This window comes from Amia ocellicauda, unplaced genomic scaffold, assembly GCF_036373705.1.
Source record: "Amia ocellicauda isolate fAmiCal2 unplaced genomic scaffold, fAmiCal2.hap1 HAP1_SCAFFOLD_29, whole genome shotgun sequence".
Lineage (NCBI taxonomy): Eukaryota > Metazoa > Chordata > Actinopteri > Amiiformes > Amiidae > Amia > Amia ocellicauda.
In genome coordinates this window covers 73,418-88,590 of record NW_027102854.1, presented here as the reverse complement: position 1 = coordinate 88,590, position 15,173 = coordinate 73,418, and the positions used below count along the sequence as shown (strand labels likewise).

The following is a 15,173-nucleotide window of genomic DNA, read 5'->3' as shown; positions in this document are numbered from 1 at the left end:
GCAACACACATTTATATTTAAGAAAACTAAATGATATTACACATTCTAGAGTTATGAATCACAGATTAACATTTCTAATTGATTTCTCAAATGTCATGAATCACAAACTCCAAACTGTTAAACTTATGTGAACTTCGTCACAGAGAGGCCTCTCTGGCTTCGGGCTCAGATAACAGCACACGGCACGAGGTCCGTGTGGTTTGGAACAAAGGCAGTCCGGTTCGGCTTTGTCCAAGAACTTCCACTCAGTCGATGCACCTGGAAGTTGGGGTTTCGCGAATGTAGAGTCTTTTCCAAACAGATTTTCCACTGGTTTGAAGGCTCCAAGGTTGTGCACAAAATCTTCTTTGTAAGCAGGGTTCCACCGTAGTTACTTGAAGACAAAGTCTTTGAGGAAAGCAGGGCCCTGTTTGTTCCAAGGGTCAAGTTTCTTAAGACTCAAATAGCTATTTAAATGACTTTCGTATTCAGTCGACTTAGTCAATTGTCCAGCTGGATGGCTGGGCACAGGCGGGCAGCGCAGTCTGTAAAGTTCTTTATTTAATAAAGTCCTTTAAAAGAATTCTTCGTACGGCTCAATCTCCTTCTCCCAGTTTAACCCTTCTGTTGCTGGTAAAGACTTAGTTGGTTTCTGGTTCCGGTTCTGGCAACAGAGATACAAGTTGAGCTGTGGCAGCGAGTTACTGGTTTAGGTGAGAGAGAGAGAGAGATGCCGTGCGTTACCCTTTATACGCCTGTCAGATCAATAGGTGATTGGTTCTTTAGTTTGTGAGATTGGATTTCGGCTTCAGCCCCCAGTGTCCTATTGGAGGGGGGCTTGATTTATGACTGATGTCAATCCATGCCATCTTTTGGAAATGCCGGTTGGCACGGGTTCGTAGCTCTGTGTCGGGATTTCGGCTCTCGTCCATTTCAAAGAGTTTTTATTTCCTACAGACCCCCTTCCCCAGACATCTCACAGCAGGGATTCCAAGCTATTTGGCCCATTCTCGGTGCCATCCTCCCAAGACTGTCACTTTGATGTAAACCAGTTCACATGCTGATGAGTTAAGGAAATCTGATAAATTTGGGGGGGAGAGGTCTTCTTTAGATCAGTGCTTCAGCTCAGAGCTAAAATGCTCTTATCAGAATACACCCAACATAACGCTACACTGGTTAATTCTGTTCTGGGAAAAACACAATCCTGCAGGTTTAATAAGTCTCTCTACACATCAGTCCCTGAGTACCTTCAACCAATGGTCATTTTGACCAATTAAGCCCAAGAATTGAGTCAATTAAGTTGTCATGGACTACCCAGTGAAGACGTGAACTCACGACTAGGTCACACTGTGAGCTCACCAGAGCAGACATTACACTGAGCTCACTGTGAGCTCACTTAGCGCTTTTCCAGCGACATGGTGCCGGTGCTGGAGCCGGAGCTGCTGCTCGGCCTGGGATCCAGCTGATCTTTTTTGAACCGGCCCGCTTTTCCACCGGTTTTGACATCACTGGATGTGGGCGTTCCCAAGCATGGAGTAGAAGTGGAGAAACACAGCAATAGTAATCAGCACCGAGGCGACTGCGTCTTTAAACCCCATTTAACATCACAATCAAACTCATTCCGCGTCTATGGCAAATCGTAACCCTAATGTTACAAATGTTCCCTAAACACCTATTTTGCAGGATCAATAAAAAATTATTAGGATTTTTTAAACTTTTACTGACACACATAGTTAATAGCAATGTGTTATAACTTTACCGAAAATAATAATCTGTATATCTTTAATTGTTTAGACGTTATTAAGATATAATGCATCTTTCACATAGGGAACATTTGTAACATGTTAGGAAAAACAAACAAATGATTTGAAAATATTCATAATCATACAATTTGTCAGGCTTCATAAGAATGGTATTTATAACATACTCTGTAAAAATCAAGCAAATAGCATTTGTGGTTCACGAGAAAATATATATATATAATCAAAGCTATCAGACTATAGCAGCCGGTGTATGAAGACACATACGATTATACAGCATTATTTGGCAGCTTCGCAAGACCTAATTTGAAACGTTGTTGGTAAGTTAGATAATTAGTGGGGACCCTCTATTTGCAGTTCTTCCCCTCCATAATTGCTAAAATAAAGTTTTACTGACATTTTATTGACCCTACCACTGCATAGGGCACATCTGTAACATGAACGCTACTGAATGGCACATACATTGAAAACTACGGAGAACTGAGACAAATCCACTTTACACTTCATAAATAATCTTAAAACGTTTCCAACCAAGGCAACACCCACTTGAAATACGTTCATTCTCATTTTTGGTAAACAAAAAGAGAGATTGTTACATATGTTCCCTATGATGCATCTACAGAGAGAGAGAGACAGACAGACACTAACACTCTCTCTCTCTCTCTCTCTCTCTCTCTCTCAGCTGGGAGTGTGTGGGAGGGGTCTGCAGTGAGCGGGAGTGCTGCTGAGAGCTCTGTCCTTTGGCTGCGTTTTTTTGTTGCTTTACTTTTTTCAGTTTGTTTATTTTGTCTTCTGTTTTCAGTGCTTTTCTTATTGAGGGGGAACAGGGGAGGGGAGGGGGGAGTACCGGTAGTTCACATAATTCACATAATAAAGTGAATCTGTGACACCCATAATTCAATTACATTCTTATTATCAACTATAACTATGAATATAACTGATAATGTAGCATCATTAGATTGTTTACAACCAATATTTGTTTTCAATATATATATTTTTACCTTGTCTTTGTAATATTGTAGACCAAGAGTGTTATACCTGTTTTGGTGATTCTTTGTCAGATTCAGAACAATTTGATGTGGGGCTGTCAGAACCACTTGATGGTGACACACTTTTGTCTTCATTGCTGATAAATGTGGCTTTTGTTACAATTTTTTTCAGATTGTCCAAAAGGTCTGGAATCTCTGGAGAAAAAAACCTTAGTATTAAATGATAATCATTTCTAGTAATATATTTAATGCAAAGTGAAAACAAAACCATCAATGCCTGCAATTATACTTGAGAGACTTGCTCTATGTTATTGGCAAACTGACCTTTTTGTGGGTCATTAACATTAGCTACAAAAAAAATAAAAAAGATAAAATACAAGAATTTCCAGGTCTAATGTAATGCATATAGTCATTAATGTAGGATTATGAAGTTATGTTGAAAAACTTTATTTAATAATCAGTATTATTAAACTATTAGACAGTGCACATTAAGAGTCTGTATTGTGGTTCTAGATTACTTCAGTATGGTCAACTATAATACATTACTCTGGAATCTAAATTACTGAAGAATAACATTTATCAAGGTAAGGAATTATTTGCTATAAATAAAAAAACTTACCATCAACCATATGGTTTCGAAGACATTGGTTTTCATTTTTAAGTCTTGTGTTTTCCTTTTCGAGCTGCTTAACGTTTTGCTGTAGCTCAACTTCACTGGACTCTTTAAATGTCTGTAGAATATGACGGGATCTAATTCTTGAAGCTCCATCGGTTTTCTTTCTTATTTTGTGCTGTATTCAGAGAGGAAAAGAGTTTAAAATGAAAATATATATATATATGAATATGATTAAAAAAAAACAATCCTGCAATACATTTATTTAATATTTGCAGTAATTATCTCACCGGTAACTGTGGTTCATCAAGGTCACTATCATCTGAAATTTGAAGTTTTTTGTTTGGTTTAGGTACTCTCTTCATTTTAGGACAGGGCATTTTTGTTAGGTCATTAAGTTTTCTTCTTAGTTCGCCTTCTTTTCCTAAAATAAAAATAAAATAAATAAAACCCTGCATTATGTCCACAGATATTTGGGGATTATATTTATTTGTCATAAAAATACTGTGCTTTGACCATACAAATTAAGATGAACAGCCAACACTGAATCAAAACTGAAGTTAAATTATATCTGGTTTAATTTATTTTGTGATTTGGGGGATTTTATTGTAAAGCACAACACACAATAAATCGTTCTTACAAATGCCAGTCATTTATGACGAGTTTTTAGCGCCCTCACCACCACCTACCATGTTATAAGAGTATGTTAGAAGTACAACACATTAATAACTTAAACATTCATTTCAAATATACTGTGATTGTATATATCAAATAGCATGTAAAGACTTTAATGTTTTTTTTTTTTTAAATAAACATTGTTACCAGTCATAATGATCTGCGCTTCATGGACAGGCCATCCACCTTTTGGAGGTTTGTTCGTGTCTCTCCACTCTGCTCTGAAGTTTCGAGTCGTCTCTTCGTCATCATCAGCAATGCTGAATAAATCAAAATTGCGAAAGCAAGCAGTGGGAATCACGCTGTAAGAGTCTTTGTCGACCCCGCTTTCCCACTTCACCAACGCGTGCATCACCGCCATACTACCTTCACCTTCTCGTCCGTTTTTTCTGCGCGTTTTTCCCCCGACAAGTCACGGCACAAAAAACAGTCTCGCTCTGCATTCTGGTACTTGGCGTTCTTAATAACACCAACAGGGTGTAATCGCATAGACCACTCGAGTATAAAGTACTACATATCCCATCTGTTACAGTTTTTTTTCTTCTTCTGAAACTGCAAGCGCACTACATAAAGTTTGGCAAATGAAGAAATTTGGATGATGAGTTTACAATCTTATAAACAGTATTTAAGTAAACCTAGATATGCAATTCCAAAAAGAACAGCATCGAGATGGAGAAACAGGATAAAAAAATAATAATACAATGTTTATACTTTTTGTATTTTAATTACAGTATGTAATTATTGCCTTTTGATTTACATTTACAGAAAAAGAACGGCGGCAAACGTGGACTACCCAACAAGAAGCAACAAAGTTACTAAAATATCAGATTCTCAGGTAAGCTTCATGCAGCCATACATGTATAATTATAAAATCAATCCAAAAAATAGACCTTGTTTACCCTACAACTGATTTGAGTGTTAATTCTATTTAAGATATAAAAAAATATTTTATTTTCTGAACTAATAATCTGTGAACATTCTATTATCTCTATAATTTTAATTAATACATTTATTTTATTATTGGTGGAACATTATATTTTTCAGCTCAGATGATTTCACGTACCATCATTTTTTCTGTTAATAAATGTGCAAAAACAAATCAGATGGATAGGCCCCTACATATGAACATTAAGTTAAAGGCCTAGAGTGAGTGTTCTTCACTTCCAGTCATGGCGGGCCACAATCCAGCTCTTTGTAACTCATCAACAACCAAAGACCTGGGAAAAGGGTTAAATGGCTTCAGTTAAGCCAATTAGGTAATTAAGAGCTCAACTGGAAAAAAAACAGCAGGCATAGGGGTACTTTAGGACCACAGTCACTGATATAACCTACAATGTTGTTGTAATGAAAATCAGCAGACAGTGGGCCTCCTCCAGGACTAAGGTTGAGAAGCACTGGTCTTGAAGACCACAATAACAATCGACCTCAAGGGCTAGGGATATTCGAGGTGATGCTAAACCAGTCCTGAATGTTTAAATATAATGTTATTTTCTTGTAGTGTGCCGTTGCTGTTAATGCAACCAGTTATATTGAGCCATCAAATACAGAAGCTGACGAAAGACATCAACATGTAAATTTAGTTGTAAATTTAAAGTGTGTGTGAAAAGTATTTTGTATATGGAGATTAACCCATAGTTTCACAGATAAATTGTGGACCAGTGATATTCAGGATCTTCAAAACAAGTCCTGAATGCTCAAACTTAACACTTCTCTTTTTAGAGTGTCGTTGCTGTCAATCCAGCCAGTGATGTGGAGCCATCAGATACAGAAGCTGATGAAAAACAACATGTAAATTTCCTAAATTAATATGGTGCATCAAAATACTTATTTAGCACTTTCAACTGTTTCTTTGTGATTCCTAAAATTACTTTACAGGCTGGGGCTGGGGGAAGACACTGCGCCCGCCTGGAGAAGCCTGTACAAGCCCCCCTCAATAAGAGAGCTGGCAATCTGCAGTGGAGGGTGTTACACACCATTATTGCTGTCAATTCTTTTATTACTGTTCTTAACCCTGCTGTGTCCGACGCCTGCCCATTCTGTGCTCAGAGAGAGACCGTGTTTCACTGTTTCAGCACTTGCTCTCGGTTGTCACCCATTTTTAGTCTTTTAACTCGTCTTTTTACTGATCTTAACCTGATTTTTAACACAAAGGTTTTTATTTTAGGGGCGCGATACACCAGAAAGACCAAACATGTGGACCAGCTGGTAAACTTCTTGCTGGGCCAGGCTAAAATGGCCGTCTATAAGACTAGGAAGAACAGAGTGTGTGGGGAGGGCAGTGAGGATGCAGTGAGAGTGTTTGCCATGCTGGTCAAGTGCAGAGTCAGACTAGAGTTTAACTATTACAGGCTGATGAATGATTTGGAGAGTTTTGAACAGGTCTGGTGTATTAATGATGCCCTTTGTGAATTGTATGACGGGGAGCTGGTTTTTATTATGTAATTCATTTATAGGGTTTAGTATTTGATGGTTGTTTTGTTGTGTGTATTGGGTTGCTTTCTTTAAAAGTGTACAGATCAGTGGCGGAGTTAATGCTTGTTGGGGGGAGACAAACAAAGGGGAACACTATTTTTTATTTATTTATTTATTTTCTTTTGTATGAATTATTGCGTGTTGCAAACAGGCAATGAAGTCTGATAAAAGTCAAAAAGTCTCTCTCTCTCTCACACACACACACACAGCCAGCAAGACACACAGAGCCAGCCAGCTCAGCGATGACATCACAAACATCTCTCTCAGGTGACTCCTATGACATCACAGAGCACGTACATTCCGTTGCTTGCCGTCTGTCAACCACTCAGTCACTGCCAGCCAGACTGGCTGGCTGACTGGATGGTGGGGCTGCTTGCTGCTGCTGCGTACCTTAGCAAGCTTATTTGCTTGACCGGCCTTCCTCCTCCGCCCACATGCCCACCTATGTCCGATCTGCTGTTCACCTGGATCACAGCTCCGCCCCAACAAGGCAGAGCCTCCCAAGAATGGTACAAACTCACCCACGATCCCCTCCACGGCAAGCTATAGCAAAAGGCAAAAGCATTATACGTAATGAAGAGGAACCCGAGTCCAAGACGCATCCGACCAGCCATACATATTTGTGTGTATTAAAGATCACATTTTATTACATTTAGATTTTCTGTACTTTATTACATCTTTTTGTGATTTTTAAATGTATTGTTTCTTTTCCTTATATATGTATGTATGTATGTGTGTGTGTGTCTGTGTGAAAGTGTATGTGTTTGTGTGTCTCTGTGTGAAAGTGAGTGTGTGTGTGTGTGTCTGTAAGTGTGTGTGTCTGTCTCTGTGTTTGTGTGTCTGTCTCTGTGTGAAAGTGAGTGTGTGTGCATGTGTCTGTCTGTGAAAGTGTGTGTGTGTGTGTGGGTGTGACAGTGTGTATGAGTGTCTGTCTGTCATGTAACTCGCACATCTGTGAGGGCACCATTTTTGCAGAAAGAGATGTACACATTTTGGAGCAACATATGCTGCCATCCAGACATCATCTTTTCCAGGGACGTCCCTGCATTTTTCAGCAGGATAACGCCAAACCACATTCTGCCCAGATTTCAAGCGCATGGTTGCGTAGGCAGAGAGTGCGGGTGCTAGCATGGCCTGCCTGCAGTCCTGACCTGTCTCCGAATTGAGAATGTGTGGCGCACTATGAAGTGCAAATTAAGACAACGAAGGCCCTGTGCAGTTGCGCAGCTGAGGAAATGCATAATGGATGAATGGGGGAAAATCCCGCTTGCTAAACTTAACCAAGTGGTGTCTTCAGTGCCCAAGTGCTTAATAAGTGTTATTAAAAGAAAAGGTGATGTTACATAGTGGTAAATAGTCGACTGTCCCAACTTTCTTGGTTTCTTTTCACTGCTAATGAGATGCTGTAAAGTGAGTTTTCAGGAGCTCTAATCGTATTGATGAATTCATGCAGCATTTGTAATTGAATTTCAAAAAGAAATCCTTGCTGTCTGGCCTGTGTGTATGAGATGTACTCTGTCAATCTTTGGCTAACAACTGAAACATTGGTAGAACAGAAATGGCAACATAAAAAAGAAAAGTACATTTTAAAAGAGCACATTAAATAGGATGAATATACAGTTTTTTACAATCACTTTGTCACTCATTTCAGAACCTTGATGTCATTTTTCAAAACTCTAGACACAAAACTCAAAACGGTCATCACTTGTAACACTGCACAATACAATGTTTTGAACATTGGACAGCCTTTCATATCTTTAAAGAAACCTTGCACTTGCAGACTTGTTGGTTCAAATAACTAATTTATCATGAAATACCATAGTAACATAGTAACACAGAAGATACCGATAGTTTCACTGTGTAGTTGTTCGTACAATCATTAAATATTGTAGTACAAAATATGTGATACATGTTTCATTATGGTACTACACATAAATACATCACTGTAAAAGGACTAGTAGAGAGAATACTACAGACACAGTGGAATCATTGAACAAAATCTGAAATGTATTGATGCAATACAATCAAATCACACCATAGGTTTCTTTGAATCCATGCAACAATAATTAGCTACAAAAACGAACAAAACTACAGTAAAATGTCAACTGCAGTGTTCCTCACCTGGCTTAGTGTAAAAAGCAAAACAAAGGATTGATTACTGTACTTCTAAATTTCCATCAGCCCTGTGTTCAGGTTCAGGTTCTCACAACCATTTTTCACAAGAGGCATCTTGAAACTGAACATACCTGAACATACTCAGTCATCAGCTGCTTCACTCTGTCTGCATTTCTTTCAAAAGGCACACTATACTCTGTGCTACACATTGGTATGCAGTATACAGTCATTTGACAATTGAGAGTAGCCTAATGTTTAGTGCATGCTGAAGACTTGCTGCTTCTCAGTACGGAAATTTCTGATGATTGAGGCCACAGTTGATCCTGAGTTGATTCTGAGGTTTGATTGAATCATTGTAGCTGCCTCAGTCATGGTCATGCCATGATTTACAACATGCTCTACAACTATTTCTCGGATTTCACTGGACACTATTTGCTGTTGCTGCCGCTGTCTGGTCCGTGGCCTTGTCCTCTACCACGTTCCCCCAACACCTCTCAAATGAGGCCCATGGCTGCCTCTCTGGTGAGGCCTAAGCCCTCCTCTATGACGAGGCCCACGACCACCTCTCAGAAGGGGTGCATGTCCCCTTCCATTCCTTTGACCACCACGTCTTCCTCCTCCCACTGCTTGACCTCTATTGTGACCTGGATGACTTGCCGGCTCCATGTTATCACTGTGTTGCTGGGGTGGATAGCACTCATTTCACTCGATACTCGTACCACAATGTGAAATCAATCATCAATAACCAGTTGGCAGTATTGGAAAAGCAATTACAAGGGCCTGCATACATACAGTAATGTCAAATCTGATGTGGAAGAACAATCATCTTCAACCAGGTTGGAGCGTTAGTTGCAATGCCTTTAATACACGCAGCGTGGAGAGGAACAGTGACTCAAGTAGATCCCAAAGTCGCTCTGCCTTCATTTTAACAGTCAGAGCTTTTATACACAAAAATCAAAGAGCTGGTTATAATCAGAAAGTCATTACTATGTTATCTTAAAAGTTAGCTAAGCAGAATTTATATCATTATAGGACAGAGTTCATAGATCAACACATGGATTAGGGAGCAGGCACTTCAATCATACTGTTTGACATTGTCTCCAAGATTCTCATCGTAAATAACAAACAGAAATCAAACTACCTTCTGGCCTGACCTTCTAGCTTGACCTTATCTTTCTTAAGTATACAAGAGAGAAAAACAGGTATTAGAGAAAAAATTTCTAACTTTCCTTCCACACTGCACACATGGTGTGGAAAAGTGCTACATGATGATGAATGATGATGAAATATTACATCCATAGATAATGTAGTCCAACTGGTTCATGCTCCTCGTTTATTGATGTCAATGGATCTCATTATCCTGAAACTTTCATGATCGAAACATGGAATATTGTTTGTCAGTTTCCATAAAATTATGCATTAAGAGTAATGCAACAGTCACTTATCATTTTGAGCAGCTGTATCAATTGATAGTTAGATCTTTGTAATGAAATGAATAGACAGTGATCTCAGATGTAATGTGTGAATTGCATTTTGAAATGGTAATACTTTGATGTTAAGTTGTGTCATTTTAGTTCAATGAACAAATGATCTGAGGTTGATGTGTATTGTATCCAAGCAATTGTAAAAAAGTGTTAGAGTTTTGAAAAATGTGCATTTTGATCATCGGGTGTGAGTTTAGTGTCAAGAGTTTTGAAAAATGACATCAAGGTTCTGAAATGAGTGCCAAAGTGATTGTAAAAAAGTGTAATATCAGGGGACAGTGGCTATTAGTGATCTGGCCTTCCGTGGCCTCTGTATTAATGTAACAGGTCACATTGTATGTGTACACTGATACTTGATAGTATAATATAGTACAAGTAAAAAACATACATAGGTATCATAGAAGTATTTTGCAGAAATGATTATGGATAGTTATCAAAATGGAGAGGAAATGCTAAATCCAGTCTCCCCAGGCTGAGCTTCTATTGCTGCACCTGCTGGCCCCACTATATGGATAGAGCCACACCAAGTACAAGAGTCTCCCCATTGCTATTTATATCTCCCTATCCAGTCTTCTATAGGTGTCAGGGTGGGGTGCCTATTCCCCTGCATGCTTTGAAACCTATAGCACCTGGGACGCACACTTGGGATCCGGTTCCTCTGCCCCTCACATACACATGAGGAATCCTAGGTGCTCAATACGTCATACTGTCTCTTTCATCTCATGTGTAAACTATGGACAAATACATGACTAAACGTGTTAAGTTACTTTTCCCAGAATGCTTTGCGCCACGATATGCAAATAACGGGGACTATGATTGGCTCCCTGACATTACCCACACTGCGACTGATGCTACCCATTTCACTACCCAACAAAGACCCATAATATGCGTGTGTCTGTCTGTCTGTCTGTCAAAGTATGTGTGTGTGTGTCTGTGTGTGTCTGTGTCTGTCTGTCTGTGTGTGAAAGTGTGTGTGTGTCTGTCTGTCTGTCTGTCATGTAACTTGCACATCTGTGAGGGCACCACTAATGCAGAAAGAGATGTACACGTATTGTTTATTTTCCATATATATGTATGTATGTATGTATGCATGTCCAATTGCTTTGACAATACAAATGAATTGAATTGAGAGGGAGAGAGAGACAGACAGACAGACAGACAGAGAGACACACACACACACACACACACACACACACAGAGAGCCAGCCAGCCAGCTCAGCGATGACATGACGAGCCTCTCTCAGCTTACTGCTATGACAGCACAGAGCACGTACATTCCGTTTAACAAATCGTTAAACAAAAAAGGTTATAAACACATTGACTACAATACCGGTTAGTAAGACGAAGGTGAGTCTCTCGTTAGTATTATTAGTCAGACATTAAATAACTACGCAGGTTAGTATTTATGTCAGGTAACTTCTCGTTATATATATATCAGTCTCATTTACGTTTAGGTGCCGAGAAAGATCCTATTTGTTACCACAATTTCCCTTAACTGATTATTATTCAATGATTAAGGATAGGCAGGGCCACCAATAATCTAATGTCTATTAACTTGTGTCAATTTCAGACTAAACAGTTAAACAGGAATGAGAAGATATTTCTCGGCGTTGACAGATTTTATTTCTAAAATTATCAACAAAACAGTTGAATGCAACTCACATTTATATTTAAGAAAACTAAATGATATTACACATTCTAGAGTTATGAATCACAGATTAACATTTCTAATTGATTTCTCAAATGTCATGAATCACAAACTCCAAACTGTTAAACTTATGTGAACTTCGTCGCAGAGAGGCCTCTCTGGCTTCGGGCTCAGATAACAGCACACGGCACGAGGTCCGTGTGGTTTGGAACAAAGGCAGTCCGGTTCGGCTTTGTCCAAGAACTTCCACTCAGTCGATGCACCTGGAAGTTGGGGTTTCGCGAATGTAGAGTCTTTTCCAAACAGATTTTCCATTGGTTTGAAGGCTCCAAGGTTGTGCACAAAATCTTCTTTGTAAGCAGGGTTCCACCGTAGTTACTTGAAGACAAAGTCTTTGAGGAAAGCAGGGCCCTGTTTGTTCCAAGGGTCAAGTTTCTTAAGACTCAAATAGCTATTTAAGTGACTGACACTTTGGTATTCAGTCGACTTAGTCAATTGTCCAGCTGTAAAACTCCACTGATCAGGTGGGTCTGTAAAGTTATTTATTTAATAAAGTCCTTTAAAATAATTATTCGCTCAATCTCCTTCTCCCAGTTTAACTCTTCTGTTGCCGGCAAAGACTTGGTTGGTTTCTGATTCCGGTTCTGGCAACAGAGCTACAGGTTGAGCTGTGGCAGCGAGTTTCTGGTTCAGGTGAGAGAGAGAGAGAGAGAAAGACTGTCCGCTGTTCCTTATAGTCTGTCAGATCAGTAGGTGATTGGTCCCTGAGTTCTTGAGATTGGATTTCGGTTTCAGCCCCCAGTGTCCTATTGGAGGGAGGCTTTATTTATGACTGATGTCAATCCATGCCATCTTTTGGAAATGCCGGTTGGCCTGGGTTCGTAGCTCTATGTCGGGATTTCGGCTCTCATCCACTTCAAAGAGTTTTTATCACCTACAGGCCCCTTTCTCCAGACATCTCATAGCAGAATTCCAAACTATTTGGCCTCTTCTCGGTGCCATCCTCCCCAAAACTGTCACTTTGATGCAAACCAGTTCCAAGCTGATGAGCTAAGGAAATCTGATAACTTTGGGGGGGGAGAGGTCTTCTTTAGAACAGTGCTTCAGCTCAGAGCCCAAATGCTCTTATCCAAATACACCCAACATAACGCTACATATGTATGTATGTATGTATATATGTGTAGAAGGAAAATTAGAAATTATTTTCTTACACCTGTTTTTCTCTCTTGTATACTTAAGAAAGATACGGTCAAGCTAGAAGGTCAGCCCAGAAGATAGTTTGATTTCTGTTTGTTATTTACGATGAGAACCTTAGAGACAATGTCAAACGGTATGACCTACGTGCCTGTTCCCTAAAACCATGTGTTGACCTATGAACTCTGTTCTATAATGATATATGTTCTGCTTAGTTAGCCTTTAAGATAACATAGTAATGACTTTCTAGCATGTATGGATGTATGTATGTATGTATATATATATATATATATATATATGTATGTATGAATGTATGTATGTCCAATTGCTTTGACAATACATATGAATTGAATTGAGAGGAAGAGAGAGAGAGAGAGAGAGAGAGAAAGAGAGAGAGAGAGACAGACAGACAGACAGACAGCTCAGCGATGACATCACGAGCCTCTCTCAGCTGACTGCTATGACATCACAGAGCACGTACATTCCGTTGCTTGTCGTCTGTCAACCACTCAGTCACTGCTAGCCAGACTGTCCCTAAGACAAAGTGTACAATACTTCAATTATATCTCCTCCAGACAGATAAAGAGTATTAAGAGCTACGATAAAGTTACCCAGGAGACGTAAAAGCTTGCAGCACCAGGTATTTCCAGGAGGTCTCACATTCAAGTACTGACCAGGTCCTGCCCCGTTTAGCTTCCGAGATCTGACGAGATCGGGCGCGTTCAGGACGGTGTGGCCGCAAGCCGAGACGCCAGGCTGCATGATGTGTCTTAAAGGCTGGAGGGTATTGACGGAACTTCCAGCAAAAAAAAAAAGAAAAAAGAAAAATGGAGGGAAAAATATCAGTGCAGCAAAGGGTGTTGAAATTAGCCGGGTACGTGTACAATTCTTCAATTATATCTCCTCCAGACTGAAAGAGAGTATTAAGAGCTACGATGAAGTTACCCAGGAGACGTAAAAAGCTCGCAGCACCTGGTATTTCCAGGAGGTCACCCATCCAAGTACTGACCAGGCCCTGCCCCGTTTAGAATCTGAGATATGACGAGATCGGGCGCGTTCAGGACGGTGTGGCCGCAAACCAAAAGGCCTGGCTGCATGATGTCTCTTAAAGGCTGGAGGGTATTGACGGAACTTCCAGCAAAAAAAAAAGAAAAAAGAAAAATGGAGGGAAAAATATCAGTGCAGCAAAGGGTGTTGAAAGTAGCCGGGTACGTGTACAATTCTTCAATTATATCTCCTCCAGACAGAAAGAGAGTATTAAGAGCTACGATGAAGTTACCCAGTAGACGTAAAAAGCTTGCAGCAGCTGGTATTTCCAGGAGGTCACCCATTCAAGCACTAACCAGGCCCTGTCCCGTTTAGCTTCCGAGATCTGACGAGATCGGGCGCGTTCAGGACGGTGTGGCTTCAAACCGAGAAGCCTGGCTGCCTGATGTCTCATAAAGGCTGGCGGGTATTGACGGACCTTCCAGCAAAAAAAAAAGAAAAAAGAAAAATGGAGGGAAAAATATCAGTGCAGCAAAGGGTGTTAGAAAGTTGCCGGGTACGTGTACATTTCTTCAATTGTATCTCCTCCAGACAGAAAGAGATTATTAACAGCTACGATGAAGTTACCCAAGAGACGTAATAAGCTTGCAGTACCTAGTTTTTCCAGGAGGTCACCAATCCAAATACTGACCAGGCCCTGCCACGTTTTGCTTCCAAGATATGACAAGATCGGGCTCGTTCAGGACGGTGTGGCCGCAAGCCAAAAAGCCTGGCTGCATGATGTCTCTTAAAGGCTGGCGGGTATTGACGGAACTTCAAGCAAAAAAAAGAGAAATGGAGGGAAAAATATCAGTGCAGCAAAGGCTGTTGAAAGTTGCCGGGTACGTGTACAATTCCTCAATTATAACACCTCCAGACAGAAAGAGAGTATTAAGAGCTACGATGAAGTTACCCAGGAGACGTAAAAAGCTTGCAGCACCAGGTATTTCCAGGAGGTCTCCCATCCAAGTACTGACCAGGCCCTGCTCCGTTTAGCTTCCGAGATCTGACAAGATCGGGCACGTTCAGGTCAGTGTGGCCGCAAGCCTAGAGAGCTGGCTGCATGATGTCTCTTAAAGGCTGGAGGGTATTGACGGAACTTCCTGCAAAAAAAAAAAGAAAAAAGAAAAATGGAGGGAAAAATATCAGTGCAGCAAAGGGTGTTGAAAGTAGCCGGGTACGTGTACAATTCTTCAATTATATCTCCTCCAGACTGAA

At 40.2% G+C, this 15,173-nt stretch overlaps 1 non-coding gene and 4 pseudogenes across 1 annotated transcript; all 5 read right to left on the bottom strand.

The window, feature by feature from the left end:
• Positions 1 to 6,966: 6,966 nt before the first annotated feature.
• On the bottom strand, positions 6,967 to 7,081 carry LOC136728250 (U5 spliceosomal RNA). The gene has a single exon (XR_010808613.1). It is a non-coding gene; the product is annotated as a U5 spliceosomal RNA (small nuclear RNA).
• A 6,473-nt stretch (positions 7,082 to 13,554) lies between these two features.
• On the bottom strand, positions 13,555 to 13,673 carry LOC136728473 (uncharacterized; annotated as a pseudogene).
• Positions 13,674 to 13,889: 216 nt separating this feature from the next.
• On the bottom strand, positions 13,890 to 14,008 carry LOC136727987 (uncharacterized; annotated as a pseudogene).
• A 215-nt stretch (positions 14,009 to 14,223) lies between these two features.
• Positions 14,224 to 14,342, bottom strand: LOC136728720 (uncharacterized; annotated as a pseudogene).
• A 541-nt stretch (positions 14,343 to 14,883) lies between these two features.
• On the bottom strand, positions 14,884 to 15,002 carry LOC136728656 (uncharacterized; annotated as a pseudogene).
• Positions 15,003 to 15,173: the final 171 nt, after the last annotated feature.